The sequence below is a fragment of the Gorilla gorilla genome, chromosome 9, assembly GCF_029281585.2.
Source record: "Gorilla gorilla gorilla isolate KB3781 chromosome 9, NHGRI_mGorGor1-v2.1_pri, whole genome shotgun sequence".
Lineage (NCBI taxonomy): Eukaryota > Metazoa > Chordata > Mammalia > Primates > Hominidae > Gorilla > Gorilla gorilla.
In genome coordinates this window covers 36,403,899-36,431,444 of record NC_073233.2, presented here as the reverse complement: position 1 = coordinate 36,431,444, position 27,546 = coordinate 36,403,899, and the positions used below count along the sequence as shown (strand labels likewise).

The window sequence follows — 27,546 nt, the reverse complement described above, 5'->3', positions numbered from 1 at the left end:
AAAGGGGGAGAGAAGAACTCTAAATTTGGCTACCCAAAATAAAATGAGTTTAGATTGGAAGTGTTTAAGTATCAATAGGTAAGACTAAACTTTTGCCTTCTAAGCACGAGAGGCACATTTTTATCCGCACAGCTAAATTTGGTGTAATAGGCTCCATCACGGAGGACAAGAAAGAAGAGGAGGAGTGTTCACCTCCGTGTGGGGAGAACCAAAGGGTACAGAGAAAGGAATTTTGAAATTAATGCACTGTAGATTCTTAAGGCAAAAGTCCTCTAACTTTCATTTCTATCTTCTCTCCTTACTTTGAGAGAGGGCTGGGAAAACAGTTACTAGGGCCAGCTTGGGTTTGGAAGCCCTGCTTAAAGTTTTGCAAGGCCTGGAATGGACTTCCCATTTTCACGGTTGCCTGCAGCCCACTTCCATGTATTGATTTGCACTTTTCATGTTTAAAATAAGACTTATGGCAAACAACATGGGTTCATTTTAAAATCTGCACAGATACCAGTAGTTGGATGGGGGTTGACAATGACTTAGAAAATGGTGCCTCTGAGTTTTCGAAGCATTAAGCTCCTTTGTTATTTGCTTACTCTTTTTTATGCCCATGGCTTCCAAAGCAGCAAGTGAAATGAAATCAATACAATTCCCAGAAATGAGGTCTCCCATGTTTTCCCTGGCAACCAGGGGTTGTAGCGTGTGAGACCAAATATTGAATTTCATCTTTAAATTGACTGACTCAAACAATTGCTTGTTTTATGCATAACAACATATGTCCATTGACAAGAAAAAGTGTTCTGTATCAGGGGCCAACAACCAATTTTAAGGAAAAATAATGGAAGAAGAATTGGGATATAGAATAAGAACAATAATTTACTGAGATCAATGTCTCTTATGAGAATCTAAACGTTAAAGAGAAGATCCGTCTTTGAAATTGAGATTGAACAGGTGAACCGGTACTACACTATGCTAGTTCTGTCAAGTAGATAGTTGGGAGACTGAAAGATGATAGCAGAGAGAGTAGAATAGGAGCTGAGGACAGGACTCTTTTATGTTCATTAATTGGGTAAACATAGGTTGAACATACACCATGTACCAGACACTGTTCTAGACACTGGGAGATAAAATGTCACTACCCTGATGGCAAGAGAAACAGACACATAAACAAAGAAGATAATACACATAAACAATGAGGATAATATGATCACAACTGGTGGTGTTTTGGTGAGCTGTCTCTTCAATAGAGAGAAAAGGGAGGGTGGGATGCACTTTGCAGGCAGAGAGGATAGCTCATTTGTAAGATCTGAGGGAAAAAATATATCTGTAGTTAACAATATGGTATTGTATCCTTTAAAATGTAAGAGCATAGGTCTCATGCTAAGTGTTCTTGCCAAAAAGAAAAAAACTCCAAATGACAGAAAAAAAAAAAAAGAAAAAAAAAACCTCACACACAAAAGAACACAAGGAAAATTTGGAGGTAATGGATATGTTTAGTACCTGGGTTACAGTGATGGTATCGTTGGTGTGTGCATATGTCCTGTATGTCCAAACTCATCAAGATGTGGACATTAAATATGTGCAGTTTTGGGGGTATGAATTATACCTCTAAAAATGTTTAAGAAGGAAGGAAGAACAAAGATCTGAGTAAGAAAGGAACCAAGTAGAGCGTTGTTGTTGTTGTTGTTGTTGTTGTTGTTGTTTGACACAGTGTCTCATTCTGTCGCCAGGCTGGAGTGCAGTGGCACAATCTTGGCTCACTGCAATCTCCGCCTCCCAGATTCAAGCGATTCCCCTGCCTCAGCCTCCCAAGTAGCTGGGACTGCAGGTGCGCACCACCATGCTTGGCTGATTTTTTGTATTTTAGTAGAGACGAGGTTTCACCATGTTGGCCAGGATGGTCTTGATCTCCTGACCTCGTGGTCTGCCTGTCTTGGCCTCCCTAAGTGCTGGGATTACAGGCATGAGCCACCATGCCTGGCCCCAAGTAGAGCTTTTGAAAGAACAAGAGAAAGTCAATAAAGCCAGAGGGCCTGGTGTACAATGAGAAGGGAAAGATGGGTCAGATAAATCTGGAAGCACAAGCAGGGACTCGAGTATGCAGGATTTTGAAATTTGCTTAAGAACATTAGGAACCTGTTGAATAATTTTAAAGCAAGTAAATGATAGATGGGATGATGCTTATAACTTTTATGAATTTTACATATTAAGGTATATTTACATGTATTGAGGTATAATTTATATACCAAAAAAATCACAAATTTTAAACATCTTATTCAATAATTTTTAGTAAATTTACAGTGTTGTGCAACAATTCTCTCAATCCAGTTGAGAAGATTTAATCATGAAAATTTCCCTTTAGCATATTTACAGTTAATCTCTGTTCCCTTCTCCAGCCCCAGTCAACCACTAATTTCATTTGTTATAGATTTGACATTTCTTCAGATTTCATATAAATGGAATTGTATAATATGTAGTCCTTTGCTTCTGGCTGGTTTCACTTCACATAATGTTTTTGCAGTTCAGCCATGTTATAAAATGTATTGATATTTCATTCTCTTTTATAACTGAACAGTACAGTGTATGGATATGTCATATTTTGTTTATCCATTCACCAAGTAATTGGTGTCAAAAGACAAAATTACAACAAATTTAATTAAGATCTCAATTGGCTTTATGTGATTTCAGAATTGGGCAACACTTCATTCCATAAAATAGAATAAGTGTTCTGATGACCTGAGCAAAAGGGGTTGTGTTAGAGCTTCATGCAGAAGCTTTGTGCAAAACAATTAACATCTTAACTTAAAACAATCTATTACAGATTCAAACTTACAACTTAATTTTGATAGTATACATCGGCTTTGCTCTCCTATAGCTCCATTGCCTCCCTACTTCTGTGCTATTATTATACATATCACTTATTAGTACATTTCAAGTACATCGACACAGTTTTATGTCTTTTAACCATATGCAAGAAGAAAAGTGTTACAAACTAAAATATATTTATACTATCTCTCATATTTGCTTATGTAATTACCCTTATTAATCTTCCTATTTCTTCGTATTAGAGTTACTCTCTAGTTTGTTTTCATTTCTCCTAAAGGACTCCCTTTAGTTTTTCTTGTAGGGTAGGTTTGGTAGGGATGAATTCTCTCAGTTTTTGTTTACCTAGCACTGTCTTAATTTCTCTTTAATTTTTGTCAGATAGGTTTGCCAGATGTAAAATTATTCATAAGGAGGGTGTTCCAAGATGGTTCAAAAAGGAACAGCTTCGGTCTGCAGCTCCCAGCAGGATTGATGCAGAAGACAAGTGATTTCTGCATTTCCAGTTGAGGTACCTGGTTCATCTCATTGGGACTGGTTGAACAGTAGGTGCAGCCCACAGATGGCAAGCTGAAGCAGGGTGGGGCGTCGCCTCACCCGGGAAGCACGAGGGGTTGGGGGATTTCCCTTTCCTAGCCAAGGGAAGCTGTGACAGACTACATGGAAAAATGGGACACTCTCGCTCAAATACTGCGCTGTTCCCAAAGTCTTAGCAACTGGCAGACAAGGTGATTCTCTCCCATGCCTGGCTTGGTGGCTCCCACTCCCACGGAGTCTTACTCACTGCTGGCGCTGCAGTGTGAGATCAATCTGCAGGATGGCAGCCTGGCTGGCAGAGGGGCATCCGCCATTGCTGAGGCTTGAGTAGGTAAACAAAGTGGCTGGGAAGCTCTAACTGGGCGGAGCCCATCACAGCTCAACAAGGCCTACTTCCTCTAGACTCCACCTCTGGGGGCAGGGCATAGCTGAACAAAAGGCAGCAGACAACTTCTGCAGACTTAAACGTCACTGTCTGACAGCTCTGAAGAGAGCAGTGGTTCTCCCAGCGTGGCGTTGAGCTCTGAGAACGGACAGACTGCCTCCTCAAGTGGGTCCCTGAACCCCGTGTAGCCTAACTGGGAGACACCTCCCAGTAGGGGCCGACAGACACCTCATATAGGCGGCTGCCTCTCTGGGACAAAGCTTCCAGAGGGAGGATTAGGCAATAATATTTGCTGTTCTGCAGTATTTGCTGTTCTGCAGCCTCTGCTGGTGATACCCAGGCAAACAGGGTTGGGAGTGGAACTCCAGCAAACTGTAACAGACCTGCAGCTGAGGGACCTGACTGTTAGAAGGAAAACTAACAAACAGAAAGGAATAACATCAACATCAACAAAACGGTCATCTACACCAAAACCCCATTTGTAGGTCACCAACATCAAAGACCAGAGGTAGATAAAACCACAAAGATGGGGAGAAACCAAAGCAGAAAAGCTGAAAATTCCAAAAATTAGAGTGCCTCTTCTCCTCCAAAGGATCACAGCTCCTTGCCAGCAACGGAGCAAGGCTGGATGGAGAATGACTGATGAGTTGACAGAAGTAGGCTTCAGAAGGTCAGTAATAACAAACTTCTCTGAGCTAAAGGAGAATGTTCAAACCCATTGCAAGGAAGCTAAAAACCTTGAAAAAAGATTAGACGAATGGCTAACTAGAATAAACACTGTAGCGAAGAACTTAAATGACCTGATGGAGTTGAAAACAATGGCACGAGAACTTCGTGATTCATGCACAAGCTTCAATAGCCGATTTGATCTAGTGGAAGAAAGGGTATCAGTGATTGAAGATGAAATTAATGAAATAAGGTGAGAAAACAAGATTAGAGAAAAAGAGTAAAAAGAAATGAACAAAGCCTCCAAGAAATATGAGACTATGTGAAAAGACCAAATCTGCGTTTGATTGGTGTACCTGAAAGTGATGGGGAGAATGAAACCAAGTTAGAAAACACTCTGCAGGATATTATCCAGGAGAACTTCCCCAACATGGCAAGGCAGGCCAACATTCAATTTCAGGAAATACAGAGAACACCACAAAGATAATCCTCCAGAAGAGCAACCCCAAGACACATAATTATCAGATTCACCAAGGTTGAAATGAAGGAAAAAGTGTTAAGGGCAGCCAGAGAGAAAGGTCGAGTTACCCACAAAGGAAAGCCCATCAGACTAACAGTGGATCTCTCAGCAGAAACCCTACAAGCCAGAAGAAAGTGGGGGCCAATATTCAACATTCTTAAAGAAAAGAATTTTCAACCCAGAATTTCATATCCAGCCAAACTAAGCTTCATAAGTGAAGGAGAAATAAAATATTTCACACACAAGCAGATGCTGAGAGATTTTGTCACCACCAGGCCTGCATTACAAGAGCTCCTGAAGGAAGCACTAAACATGGAAAGAAACAACCGGTACCAGCCCCTGCAAAAACAGGCCAAATTGTAAAGACCATTGATGCTATAAAGAAACTGCATCAATTAATGGGCAAAATAATGAGCAAAAATCATAATGCCAGGATCAAATTCACACACAAAAATATTAACCTTAAATGTAAATGGGTGAAATGCCTCAATTAAAAGACACAGACTGGCAAATTGGATAAAGAGTCAAGACCCATCAGTGTGCTGTATTCAGGAAACCCATCTCATGTGCAAAGATGCACATAGGCTCAAAATAAAGGGATGGAGGAAGATCCACCAAGCAAATGGAAAGCAAAAAAAAGCAGGGGTTGCAATTCTAGTCTCTGATAAAACAGACTTTAAACCAACAAAGATCAAAAGAGACAAAGAAGGCCATTACATAATGGTAAAGGGATCAATTCAACAAGAAGAGCTAACTGTCCTAAGTATATGTGCACCCAATACAGGAGGACCCAAATTGATAAAGCAAGTCCTTAGAGACCTCAAAGAGACTTAGACTCCCACACAATAATAATGGGAGACTTTAACACCCCACTGTCAATAGTAGACAGATCAACGAGACAGAAGGTTAACAAGGATATCCAGGACCTGAACTCAGCTCTGCAAGAAACAGACCTAATAGACATCTACAGAACTATCCACCCCAAATAAACAGAATATTCATTCTTCTCAGCACCATATCACACTTACTCTAAAATTGACCACATAGTTGGAAGTAAAGCACTCCTCTGCAAATGTAAAAGAACAGAAATCACAACAAACTCTCTCTCAGACCACAGTGCAATCAAATTAGAACTCAGGATTAAGAAACTCACTCAAAACCACACAACTACATGGAAACAAAACAACTTGGTCCTGAATGACTACTGGGTAAATAATGAAATGAAGGCAAAAACAAAGATGTTATTTGAAACCAATGAGAACAAAGACACAATGTACCAGAATATCTGGGACACATTTAAAGCAGTGTGTAGAGGGAAATTTACAGCACTAAATGCCCACAAGAGAAAGCAGGAAAGATCTAAAATTAACACCCTAACATCACAATCAAAAGAACTAGAGAAGCAAGAGGAAACACATTCAAAAGCTAGCAGAAGGCAAGAAATAACTAAGATCAGAGCAGAACTGAAAGAGATAGAGACACAAAAAACCCTTCAAAAAACCAATGAACCTAGGAGCTGGTTTTTTGAAAATATCAACAAAATTGATAGACCACTAGCAAGACTAATAAAGAAGAAAAGAGAGAAGAATCAAATAGATGCAATAAAAAATGATAAAGGGGATATCACCACTGATCCCACAGAAATACAAACTACCATCAGAGAATACTATAAACACCACTATGCAAATAAACTAGAAAATCTAGAAGAAATGGATAAATTCCTTGACACATACACACTCCCAAGAATAAACCAGGAAGAAGTTGAGTCTCTGAATAGACCAATAACAGGCTCTGAAATTGAGGCAATAGTTAATAGCCTACCAACCAAAAAAGTCCAGGACCAGATGGATTCACAGCTGAATTCTACCAGAGGTACAAAGAGGAGCTGGTACCATCCCTTTTGAAACTATTCCAATCAATAGAAAAAGAGGGAATCCTCCCTAACTCATTTTATGAGGCCAACATCATCCTGATACCAAAGCCTGGCAGAGACACAACAAAAAAGAGAATTTTAGACCAATATCCCTGATGAACATCAATGCAAAAATCCTCAATAAAATACTGGCAAACCAAATCCAGCAGCACATCAAAAAGCTTATCCACCACGATCAAGTCGGCTTCATCCCTGGGATGCAAGGCTGGTTCAACATATGCAAATCAATAAACATAATCCATATATAAACAGAACCAAAGACAAAAACCACATGATTATCTCAATAGATGTAGAAAAGGCCTTCAACAAAATTCAACAGCCCATCATGCTAAAAACTCTCAATAAACTAGGTATTGATGGGATGTATCTCAAAATAATAAGAGCTATTTATGACAAACCCACAGCAAATATCATACTGAATGGGCAAAAACTGGAAGCATTCCCTTTGAAAACTGGCACAAGACAGGGATGCCCTCTCTCACCACTCCTGTTCAACATAGTGCTGGAAGTTCTGGCCAGGGCAATCAGGCAAGAGAAAGAAACAAAGGGTATTCAGTTAGGAAAAGAGGAAGTCAAATTGTCCCTGTTTGCAGATGACATGATTGTATATTCAGAAAACCCCATTGTCTCAGCCCAAATTCTCCTTAAGCTGATAAGCAACTTCAGCAAAGTCTCAGGATACAAAATCAATGTGCAAAAATCACAAGCATTCTTATACACCAATAACAGACAAACAGAGAGCCAAATCATGAGTGAACTCCCATTCACAATTGCTTCAAAGAGAATAAAATACCTAGGAATCCAACTTACAAGGGATGTGAAGGACCTCTTCAAGGAGAACTACAAATCACTGCTCAATGAAATAAAAGAGGACACAAACAAATGGAAGAATATTCCATGCTCAGGGATAGGAAGAATCAATATCATGAAAATGGCCATACTGCCCAAAGTAGTGTATGGATTCAATGCCATCCCCATCACGCTACCAATGACTTTCTTCACAGAATTGGAATTTATTACTTTAAAGTTCATATAGAACCAAACAAGAGCCCACATTGCCAAGAAATCCTAAGCAAAAAGAACAAAGCTGGAGGCATCATGCTACCTGACTTCAAACTACACTACAAGGCTACAGTAACCAAAACAGCATGGTACTGGTACCAAAACAGAGATATAGACCAATGGAACAGAACAGAGGCCTCAGAAATAACACCACACATCTACAACCATCTGATCTTTGACAAACCTGACAAAAACAAGCAATGGGGAAAGGATTCCCTATTTAATAAACGGTGCTGGGAAAACTGGCTAGCTATATGCAGAAAGCTGAAACTGGATCCCTTCCTTACACCTTATACAAAAATTAATTCAAGATGGATTATAGACTTAAATGTTAGACTTAAAATCATAAAAACCCTAGAAGAAAACCTAGGCAATACCATTCAGGACATAGGCATGGGCAAGACTTTATGACTAAAACACCAAAGCAATGGCAACAAAAGCCAAAATAGACAAATGGGATCTAATTAAACTAAAGAGCTTCTGCACAGTGAAAGAAACTACCATCAGAGTGAACAGGCAACCTATAGAATGAGAGCAAAATTTTGCAATCTACCCATCTGACAAAGGGCCTGGGGGAGGGATAGCATTAGGAGAAATACCTAATGTAAAGGATGAGTTGATGGGTGTAGCAAACCAACATGGCACATGTATACCTATGTAGCAAACCTGCACATTGTGCATATGTACCCTAGAACGTAAAGTATAATAAAAAAATAAATTTCTTCATTAATGGTCTTCGTCTTTCAGCCCTTTGAACATACTATCCCACTTCCTTCTGGCCTCCATGCTTTCTGATGAGAAGTCATCTGTTAATCTTAGGGAGTATTCCCTGTAAATAAGCCTCTTCTATCTTGATGCTTTCAAGAATCTCTGTCTTTCAATAGGCATTTTATGATGTGTATAGGTATGGACCTGCTTGAGTTTATCCTACTTAGAGATTTTAGAGTTTCGTACATTTATAAATTAATGTTTTTCATTAAATTTGGGAAGTTTTGATAATTATTTCTTCAAATATTTTTTCTTGCTTCTTTGTTTTTTCTTCTCCTTTTCTGAGATTTCCATTATGCACATGTTGCCATACTCAGTGATGTCCCACAGTTTCTGAGGCTCTGTTAATTTTTCTCCAGTCTTTTTACTTTTTGTCCCTCACATTGCATAATCTCAATTGACCTGACTTCAAATTTACTGATTCTTTCTTTTGTCAGTTCAAATCTGCCATTGAGTCCCATAACCACTTCAGCTTTTGTACTTTTCAACTGTGGAATACTTATGTATATTGATTCTCATCATTCTTATGCTTTTCTTTAGTTCTTTAGATGTAGTTTCCTTTCTTTCTTTAAATATATTTATAATAGATGATTTAAAGTCTTTGCCTATTAAGTCCAACATTTGGGCTTTATCTGGGAAAATTTCTATTGACTGATTTTTTTTTCCTGCATATGCACCATACTTTTTCTGTTTGTCTCACAATTTTAGTTTTTGTTAAATTAGACATTTTAAATAGCATAAGTAGCAACATTGGAAATCCAATTTTTCTTTCTCCAGGGTTTGTTGTTGTTGCTTTAGTTGATGGTTTGTTTAGTGACTTTCCTGGACTAATTTTGTAAGGTCTGTATTATTTGTTGTATATAGTTTTGCCACTGTGTGAATAGTCTGGCACTGTAGTGTAGTCTTTGCTCAGTTATCTTAGTGGCCAGATAATTATTGGACTGAGACTTACTTAAATTCTTTGAACAAATTAGCCTCCTAATCTTTGTAGGGTTTCTGTGTGTTTGTTGAGGCATACCTTCAATGCTGAGTTAGGCAGTTTACCGCTCAGCCTTAGCTTATACTCCCTGTTTGAACAGAGCCTGGAGGTTAACCAGAGGGAAAAGATTAGAGCCTTCCTCGGTTTTTCCTGGGCATAAGCACAATCTGCACACGTATGTGGCCTTACAGATTCTCACAAGCTTATAAACTCCCTATGGTCATCTCATTCCTCAGTTTTTCCCTTTAAGTCTTCTGTGGAGCCTCTTGTAAGTCTCTACAGATATTAATACTTGAAACTGCTGTGATATTAAATAACTGCCCTGATTGCTTTTGACAAATGACCTAGGAATAGGACTGTTTGCACAGAGTGAGCTTTAAATTAGGTCAAATAAACATAAACTCTAAGAATGGAGCTATTGAGAACATTTTCAGACAGGTCAACTAGTATTAGTTCTCAGGGTATGGGGCTTTTTAGAAATGCCAAATATCAATTTTTCCCCATCTGTTGGCTGCTGGTCTGCTGTCTTTTGCAGCTCTCATGGTTGTGAGACTATTGATTTTCAAGGTTGTTGCAGAGCTGGAGATGGGGTAATAGAAATAGGGTAAGTTAAAATGTCACAAAACTCATTGTTCTTACTGAGATTCACTTTTTTTAAAAAAGTAGCAAACACTCCTTGGATTTTTGTAAGACTTTGCCTAATATCCTGAATTCTGAGAAAGTTGATTTATTCAAATTTTGCCAAGGTTTTTATTGCCTTTATGAAGGAATAGAATTTTCAGGTTCTTACTCAAATATGCCAAGAACATGCCTCCTTAATTAAGCATTTTGTGGTACAATGGTTTTTCATTTTAATGACATTCAATTTATCAACTTTATTCTTTTTTGGATCATGCTTCTGATGTTTTGGAAATATCGTTTTTAATTTCTAATAAATATCTATGTGAAAATATTAGATAGTTGGGTATTTGAGTGTGGAGTTCTGATTAAATATCCAGGATGGGGATATCAATTTTGGAGTCATTAGTAAATAGATGTGATTGAATGAGGCCATAAAAGCAATAGGTAGACAGAGAAGAGAACAGAGTTAAAAGATCATGCCCAGTGGCATTCCAACATGAAAAGGAAAAGGATATGAGGAAGAGCCAGCAAAGAATCCCACGAAGAGTTCAGAGAATGGAAATCCAGGTAACTGTGTTGTCTTGGCAACCAAAAGAAGAAAGTGTGTGAAGGAAGAAAGAGTGATGAAGCCTATCAAATTATTTTCCTGGGGCTAATAAGACAAGGTTGGCCATGTCTTTGGCAATGTGGCACTTATTAGTTTTGGTGGGATGTTGGAGGATAGCACCTACAGGAAGTTCAAAAAAGAATGTAACGAGACAATTTGAATTTATTGAGTATACACAGCTATTTTAAAGAATGAAGCTTCTCTGGGACTGAAAACTGGGTAAAGAAATTAGAATGCCAGTAAGGGTTACTTTACCTAATTGGCTGCTTATAGTGCTTCTCTCTTGGCTATCTGTATCCTCTTTATTCAGGTAAGATTTTGGAATTTTCCAAATACTATCATATATATTATGTGATTTGACTATTACAAAAACCCTACTATGATGGAAGGGAAGTGATAATTATTACCTCAACTTTGCAGATGAGGAAATGAGAGTCACTTCACTGGAGGTGAAATGCCTTACATAGAGTCCCCTGAAAGAATGGTCTTGGCTGCAGGCCTTTTAACATCATCCTACTAAAAAGCTGGCCATCATTTTCAGGTTGACAACACTGCAGCAGCCTCCTATTATGTGGGGATTAGATTCAAAATTTGGTACTTATGACTAAATTTGAGTAAGGCCAAAATTACTTTTAAAAATCCCCTATAATCACCAGCAGGATATGGCTTATTTGAAGTCAAAAGCCAACAACTAAGGCTTTTTCTTAAAGTTGTTTTTGCATATATCTAATTCAAGTAAGTTAAGTGCATCTATGATGAGACCTCACTGAATTTCAGTAACAATGTTTGAAACCCGCAGAAACTATATTACCTAATAATCTGTAAACTCCCTGAATTTCCCTTCTAGAATCATTATTCTCTACCTAAATGAACCTCCATTGTTCTAAATTTTGGGGAAGTCTTTTTTAAAAATTATTATTATACTTTAAGTTTTAGGGTACATGTGTACAACGTGCAGGATTGTTACATATGTATACGTGTGCCATGTTGGTGTGCTGCACCCATTAACTCATCATTTAGCATTAGGTATATCTCCTAATGCTATCCCTCCTCCCTCCCCCCACCCCACAACAGTCCCCAGTGTGTGATGTTCCCCTTCCTGTGTCCATGTGTTCTCATTGTTCAATTCCCACCTATGAGTGAGAACATGTGGTGTTTGGTTTTTTGTCCTTGTGATAGTTTGCTGAGAATGATGATTTCCAATTTCATCCATGTCCCTACAAAGGACATGAACTCATCATTTTTTATGGCTGCATAGTATTCCATGATGTATATGTGCCACATTTTCTTAATCCAGTCTATCTTTCTTGGACATTTGGGTTGGTTCCAAGTCTTTGCTATTGTGAATAGTGCCGCAATAAACATACGTGTGCATGTGTCTTTACAGCAGCATGATTTATAATCCTTTGGGTATATACCCAGTAATGGGATGGCTGGGTCAAATGGTATTTCTAGTTCTAGATCCCTGAGGAATCGCCACACTGACTTCCACAATGGTTGAACTAGTTTACAGTCCCACCAACAGTGTAAAAGTGTTCCTATTTCTCCACATCCTCTCCAGCACCTGTTGTTTCCTGACTTTTTAATGATCGCCATTCTAACTGGTGTGAGATGGTATCTCATTGTGGTTTTGATTTGCATTTCTCTGATGGCCAGTGATGATGAGCATTTTTTCATGTGTTTTTTGGCTGCATAGATGTCTTCTTCTGAGAAGTGTCTGTTCATATCCTTTGCCCACTTTTTGCTGGGGTTGTTTTTTTTTTCTTGTAAATTTGTTTGAGTTCATTGTAGATTCTGGATATTAGCCCTTTGTCAGATGAGTAGATTGCAAAAATTTTCTCCCATACTGTAGGTTTCCTGTTCACTCTGATGGTGGTTTCTTTTGCTGTGCAGAAGCTCTTTAGTTTAATTAGATTCCATTTGTCAATTTTGGCTTTTGTTGCCATTGCTTTTGGTGTTTTAGACATGAAGTCCTTGCCCATGCCTGAATGGTATTGCCTAGGTTTTCTTATAGAGTTTTTATGGTTTTAGGTCTAACATGTAAGTCTTTAATCCATTTTGAATTAATTTTTGAATAAGGTGCAAGGAAGGGATCCAGTTTCAGCTTTCTACATATGGCTAGCCAGTTTTCCCAGCACCATTTATTAAATAGGGAATCCTTTCAAATTTTGGGGAAGTCTTAAGGGCTCTAGGATTCAGTGCTTGGGGGCATCAAGAAGGTCCATTATGATAAAGAGCTAAGACATGACCCTACTGTCTTAGCTTTGTTGCTAAAAAACTCTTCACAGCGCAATTTTTTCTGTTATTGTATTTGGACTTCAGCTAACCCGTGTACTTTCTGGGAACTTTTACAGGTCTTTGAACATACAGAGTAAAAGCAAAGGATTCACATATTTATCCCTTGCTGTTACAAATTCAATGGTAGGAAATCTGCCATCTGGCTTAGTTTCAGGTATCTGACATCTTAGGGATGAGTAAGACAGCTTGGAAAAATTGCAAATGAAATAAGACCCCTAATTCCACTTTGCTATCAAGGAGCTGTAAGAAATGGGAGTTCAAGGACTTTACTTTCAATGTTTCTAATTTTTTGTAACATTCTAGTATCTATGCCATTTTGAATCTTAAGTTATACTATAGGAATTTATGAAAACTTTTAGTCTAAAAGACATTGCTAACATGATCAAGGGCTTAAAACCAAGCGTATTTCCAAGAAATCCAAGCTATTTCTAAAGGAATAGTCAACTGAATTGTTGAAATAAAACAACTAGAAAAGTAATTAAATTAACAGGATTTTAACTTTGGAGTTTAACCTTAATTTTTTTTAAGTTTAAAATTGAATGATGTATTGGGTTAGGATAGGTTTGCAAAGAGCACCGATTGAAAAATACCCAGGTTTGGGGGAGGAGCCAAGATGGCCGAATAGGAACAGCTCCGGTCTACAGCTCCCAGCCTGAGTGAGGCAGAAGACGGGTGATTTCTGCATTTCCATCTGAGGTACCGGGTTCATCTCACTAGGGAGTGCCAGACAGTGGGCGCAGGTCAGTGGGTGCACACACCGTGCATGAGCCGAAGCAGGGCAAGGCATTCCCTCACTCGGGAAGCACAAGGGGTCAGGGAGTTCCCTTTCCTAATCAAAGAAAGGGGTGATGGACGGCACCTGGAAAATCGGGTCACTCCCACCTGAATACTGCACTTTTCCTACGGGCTTAAAAAACGGTGCACCACGAGATTATATCCCGCACCTGGCTCGGAGGGTTCTATGCCCATGGAGTCTCGCTGATTGCTAGCACAGCAGTCTGAGATCAAACTGCAAGGCGGCAGCCAGGCTGGGGGAGGGGCACCCACCATTGCCCAGGCTTGCTTAGGTAAACAAAGCAGCCGGGAAGCTCGAACTGGGTGGAGCCCACCACAGCTCAAGGAGGCCTGCCTGCCTCTGTAGGCTCCACCTCTGGGGGCAGGGCACAGACAAACAAAAAGACAGCAGTAACCTCTGCAGACTTAAATGTCCCTGTCTGACAGCTTTGAAGAGAGCAGTGGTTCTCCCAGCACACAGCTGGAGATCTGAGAACGGGCAGACTGCCTCCTCAAGTGGGTCCCTGACCCCTGACCCCCGAACAGCCTAACTGGGAGGCACCCCCCAGCAGGGACACACTGACACCTCACACTGCAGGGTACTCCAACAGACCTGCAGCTGAGGGTCCTCTCTGTTAGAAGGAAAACTAACAAACAGAAAGGACATCCACACCAAAAACCCGTCTGTACATCACCATCATCAAAGACCAAAAGTAGATAAAACCACAAAGATAGGGAAAAAACAGAATAGAAAAACTGGAAACTCTAAAAAGTAGAGCGCCTCTCCTCCTCCAAAGGAACGCAGCTCCTCACCAGCAACGGAACAAATCTGAACGGAAAATGACTCTGACTAACCGAGAGAAGAAGGCTTCAGACGATCAAATTACTCTGAGCTATGGGAGGACATTCAAACCAAAGGCAAAGAAGTTGAAAACTTTGAAAAAAATGTAGAAGAATGTATAACTAGAATAACCAATATAGAGAAGTGCTTAAAGGAGCTGATGGAGCTGAAAACCAAGGCTCGAGAACTACGTGAAGAATGCAGACGCCTCAGGAGCCGATGCGATCAACTGGAAGAAAGGGTATCAGCAATGGAAGATGAAATGAATGAAATGAAGTGAGAAGGGAAGTTTAGAGAAAAAAGAATAAAAATAAATGAGCAAAGCATCCAAGAAATATGGGACTATGTGAAAAGACCAAATCTACGTCTGATTGGTATACCTGAAAGTGATGGGGAGAATGGAACCAAGTTGGAAAACACTCTGCAGGATATTATCCAGGAGAACTTCCGCAATCTAGCAAGGCAGGCCAACATTCAGATTCAGGAAACACAGCAAACGCCACAAAGATACACCTCGAGAAGAGCAATTCCAAGACACATAATTGTCAGATTCACCAAAGTTGAAATGAAGGAAAAAATGTTAAGGGCAGCCAGAGAGAAAGGTCGTATTACCCTCAAAGGGAAGCCCATCAGACTAACAGCGGATCTCTCGGCAGAAACCCTACAAGCCAGAAGAGAGTGGGGGCCAATATTCAACATTCTTAAAGAAAAGAATTCTCTTGCGATAGTTTACTGAGAATGATGGTTTCCAATTTCATCCATGTCCCTACAAAGGACATGAACTCATCATTTTTTATGGCTGCATAGTATTCCATGGTGTATATGTGCCACATTTTCTTAATCCAGTCTATCATTGTTGGACATTTGGGTTGGTTCCAAGTCTTTGCTATTGTGAATAGTGCCGCAATAAACATACGTGTGCATGTGTCTTTATAGCAGCATGATTTATAATCCTTTGGGTATATACCCGGTAATGGGATGGCTGGGTCAAATGGTATTTCTAGTTCTAGATCCCTGAGGAATCGCCACACTGACTTCCACAATGGTTGAACTAGTTTACAGTCCCACCAACAGTGTAAAAGTGTTCCTATTTCTCCACATCCTCTCCAGCACCTGTTGTTTCCTGACTTTTTAATGATTGCCATTCTAACTGGTGTGAGATGATATCTCATAGTGGTTTTGATTTGCATTTCTCTGATGGCCAGTGATGATGAGCATTTTTGGGAGATATACCTAATGCTAGATGATTAGTTAGTGGGTGCAGCGCACCAGCATGGCACATGTATACATATGTAACTAACCTGCACAATGTGCACATGTACCCTAAAACTTAAAGTATAATAAAAAAAAAAAAGAAAAAGAATTTTCAACCCAGAATTTCATATCCAGCCAAACTAAGCTTCATAAGTGAAGGAGAAATAAAATACTTTACAGACAAGCAAATGCTGAGAGATTTTGTCAACACCAGGCCTGCCCTAAAAGAGCTCCTGAAGGAAGCGCTAAACATGGAAAGGAACAACTGGTACCAGCCGCTACAAAATCATGCCAAAATATAAAGACCGTCGAGACTAGGAAGAAACTGCATCAACTAACGAGCAAAATAACCAGCTAACATCATAATGACAGGATCAAATTCACACATAACACTATTAACTTTAAATGTAAATGGACTAAATGCTCCAATTAAAAGACACAGACTGGCAAATTGGATAAAGAGTCAAGACCCATCAGTGTGCTGTATTCAGGAAACCCAACTCACATGCAGAGACACACATAGGCTCAAAATAAAAGGATGGAGGAAGATCTACCAAGAAAATGGAAAACAAAAAAAGGCAGGGGTTGCAATCCTAGTCTCTGATAAAACAGACTTTAAACCAACAAAGATCAAAAGAGACAAAGAAGGCCATTACATAATGGTAAAGGGATCAATTCAAGAAGAAGAGCTAACTGTCCTAAATATATATGCACCCAATACAGGAGCACCCAGATTCATAAAGCAAGTCCTGAGTGACCTACAAAGAGACTTAGACTCCCATACATTAATAATGGGAGACTTTAACACCCCACTGTCAACATTAGACAGATCCACGAGACAGAAAGTCAACAAGGATACCCAGGAATGGAACTCAGCTCTGCACCAAGCGGACCTAAGAGACATCTACAGAACTCTCCACCCCAAATCAACAGAATATACATTTTTTTCAGCGCCACACCACACCTATTCCAAAACTGACCACATACTTGGAAGTAAAGCTCTCCTCAGCAAATGTAAAAGAACAGAAATTATAACAAACTATCTCTCAGACCACAGTGCAATCAAACTAGAACTCAGGATTAAGAGTCTCATTCAAAACCGCTCAGCTACATGGAAACTGAACAACCTGCTCCTGAATGACTACTGGGTACATAACGAAATGAAGGCAGAAATAAAGATGTTCTTTGAAACCAAGGAGAACAAAGACACAACATACCAGAATCTCTGGGATGCATTCAAAGCAGTGTGTAGAGGGAAATTTATAGCACTAAATGCCCACAAGAGAAAGCAGGAAAGATCAAAAATTGACACTCTAACATCACAATTAAAAGAACTAGAAAAGCAAGAGCAAACACATTCAAAAGCTAGCAGAAGGCAAGAAATAACTAAAATCAGAGCAGAACTGAAGGAAATAGAGACACAAAAAACCCTTCAAAAAATTAATGAATCCAGAAGCTGGTTTTTTGAAAGGATCAACAAAATTGATAGACCGCTAGCAAGACTAATAAAGAAGAAAAGAGATAAGAATCAAATAGACGCAATAAAAAATGATAAAGGGGACATCACCACCGATCCCACAGAAATACAAACTACCATCAGAGAATACTACAAACACCTCTACACAAATAAACTAGAAAATCTAGAAGAAATGGATAAATTCCTTGACACAAAAACTCTCCGAAGACTAAAGCAGGAAGAAGTTGAATCTCTGAATAGACCAATAACAGGCTCTGAAATTGTGGCAATAATCAATAGCTTACCAACCAAAAAGAGTCCAGGACCAGATGGATTCACAGCCGAATTCTACCAGAGGTACAAGGAGGAACTGGTACCATTCCTTCTGAAACTATGCCAATCAATAGAAAAAGAGTGAATCCTCCCTAACTCATTTTATGAGGCCAGCATCATTCTGATACCAAAGCCGGGCAGAGACACAACCAAAAAAGAGAATTTTGGACCAATATCCTTGATGAACATTGATGCAAAAATCCTCAGTAAAATACTGGCAAACCGAATCCAGCAGCACATCAAAAAGCTTATCCACCATGATCAAGTGGGCTTCATCCCTGGGATGCAAGGCTGGTTCAATATACACAGATCAATAAATGTCATCCAGCATATAAACAGAGCCAAAGACAAAAGCCACACGATTATCTCAATAGATGCAGAAAAGGCCTTTGACAAAATTCAACAGCCCTTCATGCTAAAAACTCTCAATATATTAGGTATTGATGGGATGTATTTCAAAATAATAAGAGCTATCTATGACAAACCCACAGCCAATATCATGCTGAATGGGCAAAAACTGGAAGCATTCCCTTTGAAAACTGGCACAAGACAGGGATGCCCTCTCTCACCACTCCTATTCAACATAGTGTTGGAAGTTCTGGCCAGAGCAATTAGGCAGGAGAAGGAAATAAAGGGTATTCAATTAGGAAAAGAGGAAGTCAAATTGTCCCTGTTTGCAGATGACATGATTGTATATCTAGAAAACCCCATTGTCTCAGCCCAAAATCTCCTTAAGCTGATAAGCAACTTCAGCAAAGTCTCAGGATACAAAATCAATGTGCAAAAATCACAAGCATTCCTATACACCAACAACAGACAAACAGAGAGCCAAATCATGAGTGAACTCCCATTCACAATTGCTTCAAAGAGAATAAAATACCTAGGTATCCGACTTACAAGGGATGTGAAGGACCTCTTCAAGGAGAACTACAAACCTGCTCAAGGAAATAAAAGAGGATACAAACAAATGGAATAACATTCCATGCTCATGGGTAGGGAGAATCAATATCGTGAAAATGGCCATACTGCCCAAGGTAATTTATAGATTCAATGCCATTCCCATCAAGCTACCAATGCCTTTCTTCACACAATTGGAAAAAATGACTTTAAAGTTCATATGGAACCAAAAACGAGCCCACATCGCCAAGTCAATCCTAAGCCAAAAGAACAAATCTGGAGGCATCACACTACCTGACTTCAAACTATACTACCAGGCTACAGTAACCAAAACAGCATGGTACTGGTACCAAAACAGAGATATAGATCAATGTAACAGAACAGAGCCCTCAGAAAGAACGCTGCATATCTACAACTATCTGATCTTTGACAAACCTGAGAAAAACAGGCAATGGGGACAGGATTCCCTATTTAATAAATGGTGCTGGGAAAACTGGCTAGCCATATGTAGAAAGCTGAAACTGGATCCCTTCCTTACACCTTATACAAAAATCAATTCAAGATGGATTAAAGACTTAAACGTTAGACCTAAAACTATAAAAACCCTAGAAGAAAACCTAGGCATTACCATTCAGGACATAGGCATGGGTAAGGACTTCATGTCTAAAACACCAAAAGCAATGGCAACAAAAGCCAAAATTGACAAATGGAATCTAATTAAACTAAAGAGCTTCTGCACAGCAAAAGAAACTACCATCAGAGTGAACAGGCAACCTACAAAATGGGAGAAAATGTTTGCAACCTACTCATCTGACAAAGGGCTAATATCCAGAATCTACAATGAACTCAAACAAATTTACAAGAAAAAAACAAACAACCCCATCAAAAAGTGGGCGAAGGACATGAACAGACACTTCTCAAAAGAAGACATTTATGCAGCCAAAAAACACATGAAAAAATGCTCACCATCACTGGCCATCAGAGAAATGCAAATGAAAACCACAATGAGATACCATCTCACACCAGTTAGAATGGCAATCATTAAAAAGTCAGGAAACAACAGGTGCTGGAGAGGATATGGAGAAATAGGAACACTTTTAGACTGTTGGTGGGACTGTAAACTAGTTCAACCATTGTGGAAGTCAGTGTGGTGATTCCTCAGGGATATAGAACTAGAAATACCATTTGACCCAGCCATCCCATATCCCATTGGGTATATATCCATTGGGTATATACCCAAAGGACTATAAATCATGCTGCTATAAAGACACATGCACACATATGTTTATTGCGGCACTATTCACAATAGCAAAGACTTGGAACCAACCCAAATGTCCAACAATGATAGACTGGATTAAGAAAATGTGGCACATATACACCATGGAATACTATGCAGCCATAAAAAATGATGAGTTCATGTCCTTTGTAGGGACATGGATGAAATTGGAAATCATCATTCTCAGTAAACTATCACAAGAACAAAAAACCAAACACCACATATTCTCACTCATAGGTGGGAATTGAACAATGAGATCACATGGACATAGGAAGGGGAACATCACACTTTGGGAACTGTTGTGGGGTAGGGGGAGGGGGGAGGGATAGCGTTGGGAGATATACCTAATGCTAAATGACTAGTTAGTTGGTGCAGCGTACCAGCATGGCACATGTATACGTATGTAACTAACCTGCACAATGTGCACATATACCCTAAAACTTAAAGTATAATAAAAAAAATTAAAAAATAAAAATAAAAAAATAAAAAAAATAAAAAATAAAATAAAAATACCCAGGTTTTACCACTTTCTGGTAATTTCCTTAAACATGCAGAACTTAGCCTCTTGTTCTTCTTTTCCATCTTCTCTTTCTTCCACTGGTGTGGGGCTAGCAATCTAGCAGGAAATATTAAATTGTGATTTTTTGTCTCCCACATTTTTTGTCCCCCTCATTTTAAAGTCACAGCTATGCTTTGTAATTTTTTGCCTCTGGAATGTTTGTAATGTATTCCATAGAAAGCAGAAGCTTTGATAATTCTCTTTCTGTTCTGTTGAGCTTTATTTTTTTCAGGATTTTAAGGCCATGAAATATCATGCTAGCATTCTGAAACGCAGAGAGTTGGGAGCAGATGCATGAATCAGAAATAAGCTGAGCAGGGAGGGAAGCTTCTAAGAAAATTGGAAAAACAGGAAAGTTTATGCCTTCTCAGAAGAGAGGATACCTGTGCTCAGGGATTATGTTGCAATGATGTCGAGACCTAAGAGAGAAATGGCTGCCATCTCCTAGGTCTCCCCGCCCTGCCTAAAGGTCACATGCCTCAAGCCTCACAGGAAAGCAGCAGAGCAACTTCTCCTGAAGTTACCATGTGAACTGAGATGATCACGGGTGTCTGAACTGGCATCAGTATGGATGAGTGATCACCAGATGGGCCTCTCCCAAGTCTTAGTGCTATTTTGATCCTGGTGTTTTACACAACTCTGGGGTAAAGGGTGGGGAATGCTGCAACAATAACAGGTTAGATCACCTTTCAACCCAGGAAGCTGGGGACCACAGTCAGTATTAGGTTGACTGAAAATAAATTTTAATGAGAAATTTCTTGCATGCCTGATGTTGTGGGCTGAGAATCTGACAAGTAATATATACTGATTTCCTCCATCCCTCCATTCTTTCCTTCCTTTCTCCTTTCCTCAGTCCCTCCCTCTCTTTCTCTTTCTCCCCCTCTCCCCTTTTCTTCCTTCTTGGTATCTTTCTGTAGTTGATCTGTATCATAATTATTGCTGACTTTCTGGACTGACTAGCTTAATGGATTGGGGCATGATGTCAATGGAGCAGTGATCCCACTTCTGTTTAGTCATTGTTCAGCAAGCTTTGAACAGAAAAAAGAACTACTCAATGACTAAAGCTCATTCTTCTTTTCTTCAGCAGTCAAAAAAAAAAAAAAAGCCCCACAAATAGGAATCGATTGCTCAAAGAGAATTTTACAATATGCATTACTAAGACTTAGAGAGATATGTCCCACAGGGCCTGACCAATCAGAGCATTGTATCTGCTCAAGACAGTCACTGGTTCAAAGATGACAACAAGACATAGGACACTGCTTCGAAAGTTCAGGAAAGAACTTTTCAGTAGGATCTCTGAGTCTAAGTATGACTTACGCCTAGAATTGACAGTTGTCATTTTTGCCACCACATGAGAAGAACTTATCTAAAAAGTGAAGACATTGAGTCTCTGAATCCAGCCTATTTTAAGTTTTATAATCTCCTGAATTTCTTACGTACATTAGCCAATATAAATTACCTCCTCCACTTTTTTCCTTAAACTATTTTGAGTTGGGCTTCTGTCACTTGCTTTCAAAAGTACCTGATTAATAGAGAAATCACGTCAAGTCAGGGAATAACTGTAATCTATAAGGGAAAAGCCAGGATCCCAGAAGAAATTCAAAGCGTTTGTAGCAAAAAGAATGGTCACAGTAATCATATATTTTAAATAATATTAACTCTATTTCTCAGTATCATGTCTACCCTTGTTTACTTGTAAAGCCTTCCAATAGGGGTCACTCTATAAAAACAGAATGGTGTTTCCTCTGCTCTTCTGCAAGTTTTATAATTTCTGAAACAGGAATTATTTCCAAGTAGAAGGCTGCTGTGAACCCACAATGGCTTTCATGGAAGATAATAAGTTTGTATCAATTTACAATTGTAAGCAGAAGAAGCTTTTGTCTGTTAAGGCTTTTTCATTAAAAGTTACAGAACATTATATAACACTACACAAAGCCTAGGTAAAGAAGAAGGCTACAATATCTGCCAAAGATGTTGCCCGTGCTGTGGATTCTTTTACCTGAGAGAAACGACATTTGGTTCATTTACTGATCTTGTTGGATGACTGACTGCATTAGACCAACATATGCCAATTCATCACCAAAGCCAATTTCTTGCCACTGGGTCATAGAATAGGTGATATTATTTTATACTATGAGGCAGAACCTTGATAGGTCCTTTTTCTTGTAAGTGCTAGCAAAATAATAAATTTACCCTGTACCGTTTTGGGATTAAAGAAGGAAGGTGTTCTGCTTACTTAGAAGAAAATCAAAATTATTCTTGCTCATGATGACTATGCTTTTTTTCTGATAAAGAAAAAAAGTAGAAAAAAATGTTAATCTTTAAAACCTAGTGCATTTTGGGGTTTTATGGGTTTTTTTCTTTGGCTTTTGTTATTTGCATCATTATATCAAGTGACAGCAGGTAGGTCCCGTAAGTTTAAGCAAAAAAGGGAAAGTCATTAGAAGGTTTAGAAATAGAGAATGGACAGCCAACTGCAAGAAAGTCAGCGATGCTGTCGGACCTCAAAAATAATTGACACCGGCCGGGCGCGGTGGCTCACGCCTGTAATCCCAGCACTTTGGGAGGCCGAGGCGGGCGGATCGCGAGGTCAGGAGATCGAGACCATCCTGGCTAACATGGTGAAACCCCGTCTCTACTAAAAATACAAAAAATTAGCTGGGCGTGGTGGCGGGCGCCTGTAGTCCCAGCTACTCCGGAGGCTGAGGCAGGAGAATGGCGTGAACCTGGGAGGCGGAGCTTGCAGTGAGCTGAGATTGCGCCACTGCACTCCAGCCTGGGCGACAGAGCCAGACTCCGTCTCAAAAAAAATAAAATAAAATAAAATAATTGACACCAGAGATGAGAATTTGAATTTTATCAAATGCTTTTATTAAATGTGTTAATAATAATTGTGTCTTTTTTCTTGTCATCTGGATGATTTATATTAATAGACATATATTAGTTAGGGTAGGCTAACTTCTACAACAAACAGAATCAAATAGCACAACCATTCAAAAGTTTATTGTTGAGACAGAATTAGAGATGAGTAGGTTAACAAGGCAGTCTTCCTCCACATAATCATTCAGAGACCCAGACTGACAGTCTCTACCATCTTTGAAATATAGCTCCTGTTGTCTTCAGCAAACTAACACAGGAACGGAAAACCAAACACCCCATGTTCTCATTTATAAGTGGGAGCTGAATGACGAGAATACATGGACACATGGGGGGAACAACACACACTGGGGCTTGTTGGCGGCGTGGTTGGAGGGAGGAAGAGCATCAGGAAAAATAGCTAATGGTTGCTGGGCTTAATACCTAGGTGATGGGATGATTTGGGCAGCAATCCACCATGGCACATGTTTACCTATGTAACAAACCTGCACATCCTGCACATGACCCCTAAACTTAAAATAAAAGTTGAAGATAAAAAAATAGCTCCAAGATCTTGGTATCATTTCTATTCCAACCACTTAAAAGGGAATAAGGGCATGCAGCAGTTCTTTGCAAGATGTACGTTGAAGATGCTAGTTTTGCTTACATTCTACTGGCTAAAATGTAATCATATAGCCACATCCAGTTGCAAGAATAGCTGGGAAATGTAGTTTCAGTTTGGGTAGCTAATTTCCAGCAGCAAATAATATACCACAGATAATGGGACAAGAATTATTAGTGGACAGCTGGTTATCTCTGCCATAATGTCCTAATATAGACACACCTTTGACTTTCAGGGATGAAACACACTTGGTTATAATGTATTATTCTTTTAAGGTCTTATATATATAAAAACTGGCATTACTATTCATAAGTGAGTAAGCTTGTAGTTTTATTTTTCTATGCTAAATATTTTATATTTAGTTATTTGTATGCTTTTGTCTTTATTTTAAAAAATTGAGGGAAATTCTGGAAAAGTATAAAAATTATTTCTTTAAGCTTTACAAAAATTTACCCATGAAATAGCATGCCTAAGTTCTTTTAGTAAGTAATTTTTTTAAACAAATTTCATCATTGTCAGGTTCATGACTACGCCAAACATCATGCTAAGGGTCAGGTTCCAGCCCCAGCTAAGGGCCGAGGGAAGTGGGTGTATGTGGCGCAGGGAGCTGGAAGAACACGCGAGAGACAGTAGGTAAATGAGACATGGCTTGATTCAGCATCCCCTTCACAGGGTCAGTGTTACATTTATACACCACACAAACAATAGTGGCTGAGAGCCAGATGGTGAGCTTCTCTATGTTATGTCTACATGGCTATGATTATATAAGACATGGGACTGGTAAAGGGTATGTCCACGCAGTACTGGCTTTACTACCCAAACCGAGTCCGAATTCTCCGGCCCTGGTGTGTACGTCCAGACCATGCAAAATGTCCACCCCCGGAATATGTTCAGGTAAAGGAGAAACATACACAGTATACAGGCACGGAGCCAAGTGGCCATTGCTAAGATGCAGAGACACAGGTTTCACTTTCACCAACTGGCCCCCATAACCATCAATGAATGCAGCTTTGCCCGGAAACTTACCCGGATTTCCATAAACAAAGCTGCAGTCTGCACCAGTATCTACCAGTGCTAGGACCCACTGTACATTGGTGGGAGGCCAATGGATTGCCAGTTCCACACGTGGCCTCTGCTGGGCACCTTGGCCAGTTCCCTGTCAAAGGAAGGGTCTGGTCTCTTTGGCCATCAGCAAACAGTCCTTGAGTACAGCATCTGGGTGGGGCTGGGTTGATCAAGAGTATTTTGCCCCCTTTCGGACATTTTCTGGAATTGCTGCTCTGGGGACAATTGCCTCCACAGAGCCAACGGCATCCCATTGGGTTCCCTGTCAATTTTCTCCCAAGCAACCCCAGCTGCAATTAAATCAATCCACATCTGCACATGGGTTACCCACTGGGGCCCCTGTTGATTTCCTGGGGTGGTTACCTGCAGAGGCGACACCTTCCCCTTCTTTATGGCATGGGTTCCCCAGTCCTGCTAATGGCCTTCTGCCTCCCTGAGGGCTGCCATAGCAGTAGTCACTTCATGTATTTGGCACCCCACATACGGAGTGAACAGCAGCCAGAGAGCCAAAAGCACTCAGGGGCGCTGAGCCCAGCACAAGATCCCTCATGTGGGAGGTAAAATGTTCATCATCTAGCCCCTGGGTATTCAGATCAAACATAGCCTGCCACATACCCATCTCCTGGAGTACCTGCACCAAATCAGTATATGATTGTCATTTACTCACAATTTCTATTTTCTCTGCAGCATCATTCCAAACAGTCCGTATGGCTGCCATCAGCCACTCAATTAACATGTGGTCACCTTGCCCTTGTGCCAACTGTCAGCACAGCTGCAGCTGCTGATGAAGGGAGGGGCGAGTTGTGATAGAAGCCAGCTTCTCCGTCTCAGAAGTGTAGCGAGAAAACCTCATCCCAAAGATGGAGTAACTAGGCTGGGAGGCGCTCCCCTGGGTGCTGCCTGCATTGCTTACCTAACTCCTGCAACTCAGTGGGGGTATAAGCACTATAAGAGGTGTGTTTCACCACTGTGGGGGAGTCCCTGGGCTCTCCCCTGGGGTCCCATCAGCTGCTCATCTTCTACCTTCTGACGGATCACAGGATGAGCCCATAGCAGAGGAGCCTCCTCTTCCTCCTCAGCAACAGCATCAGACTGAGTGGGAGTGTCCCGCCTGGAGGTCGGGCTCAAAGTCTCGCTGACAACTGTTTCTGACTCCAGGCTGTTTATCTGGGCCTCTAAGCACCCTGCTTGCACCTGGAGGTCCTTCACCCCAAGGTTTTGCTCCAAGCTGTGCATTTGCATCCCTGGGTGCTCAACTTGTGCCTGGAGGTCCCTTACCTTTGCTGTCTCCCACAGGGGCTGAGCATGTACTTCGCGTAGTGCAGTCAGAAATGCCCATCTGACTCTGCTGGCGAAGGTGTGCTCCTTCTTGGTGCTGTGAGCTTCCAGCTGCTTCAGTGCCTTCTCCACACTTGCTGGAGACCTGTCCACTGCCTCTCATGTTTCCACTGGGGCTCATCCAAGCAGCACCACTGCCACCAGGTACCACAGCCCATGCTGCGGTCACATAGCAGACTGGGAGCTGAAGACCCACTCACCTTATCCTGTTGACGTCACCAATTGTCAGGTTCACGACTACACCAATGTCATGTTGAGGTCCGAAGGGATTGGGTGGATGAGAAGAAAGCTGAAAGAACACTCGTGGTGGGGGCTGCGGGGGGCGTAGTTAGGTGAAATATGGCTTTATTCAGCAGCAGCTCTCATCAACAGCTTCTGTCTGTCCTGTCTCAGCTGCTTAATCTGGCGGCTCCCACACACAGCTATGAGGCTGGCTCTCCCTTGCCTTCAGAGTAAGCAGCTTAACTCTTTCTCTCTCTGGGCATGAGTGAGCTGAGCTGTGTCCTGGCTGCCCTCCGTCCGTCTGTAAAGATGGACGTATCTGACTCTCTTTCTCTTTCTCTGGGCACCAGCAAGCTGAGCTGTGTCCTGGCTCCCTCCTTTCTGTCTGCAAAGATGAACAGCTCTGGCTCTCTCTCTTTCTCTGGGCACATGCCTATACAGTGTCAGCAGGGCAGTTATACCTTTTATAGACAATAGTGGCATAGCCAAGGGATGGCCTTCCCATATTATGGCTACACAGCTGTGTTTACATTATACATGGAACTGTGCACATACACTGCAAACTCTCTGAGTCACTCTGGCCGGGATGCCCACTTTGGCCTATTCCTTGACCAAAGCACAGCCATTTTCCTTACAGTAATGTATTTCCTGTTGTCCCATTTTGGATATGTATATCTATGTGGGTCATTCTTTTTCCTGTTTCCTATTTGGGCTCCACTTATAGAATTGGTTGTAAATTCCCTGGTGCCCAGCAGTCTCCCTGCAGCCACCTCTCTCCTACTGCATCCTTGGGCAGTCAAGAGTCTAATTTCAGCCCTGACTCCTTGAACCTTTATGTGCCCTTGAACAAGTGATTTGACCTC

General features: G+C 40.5%; 1 long non-coding RNA gene across 1 annotated transcript in view; it reads left to right on the top strand.

Moving 5' to 3' along the window:
* Positions 1–27,546, top strand: part of LOC129525621 (uncharacterized) — a 289,944-nt gene that overhangs the window by 246,431 nt on the left and 15,967 nt on the right. The gene's annotated exons all lie outside the window — the stretch shown is intronic.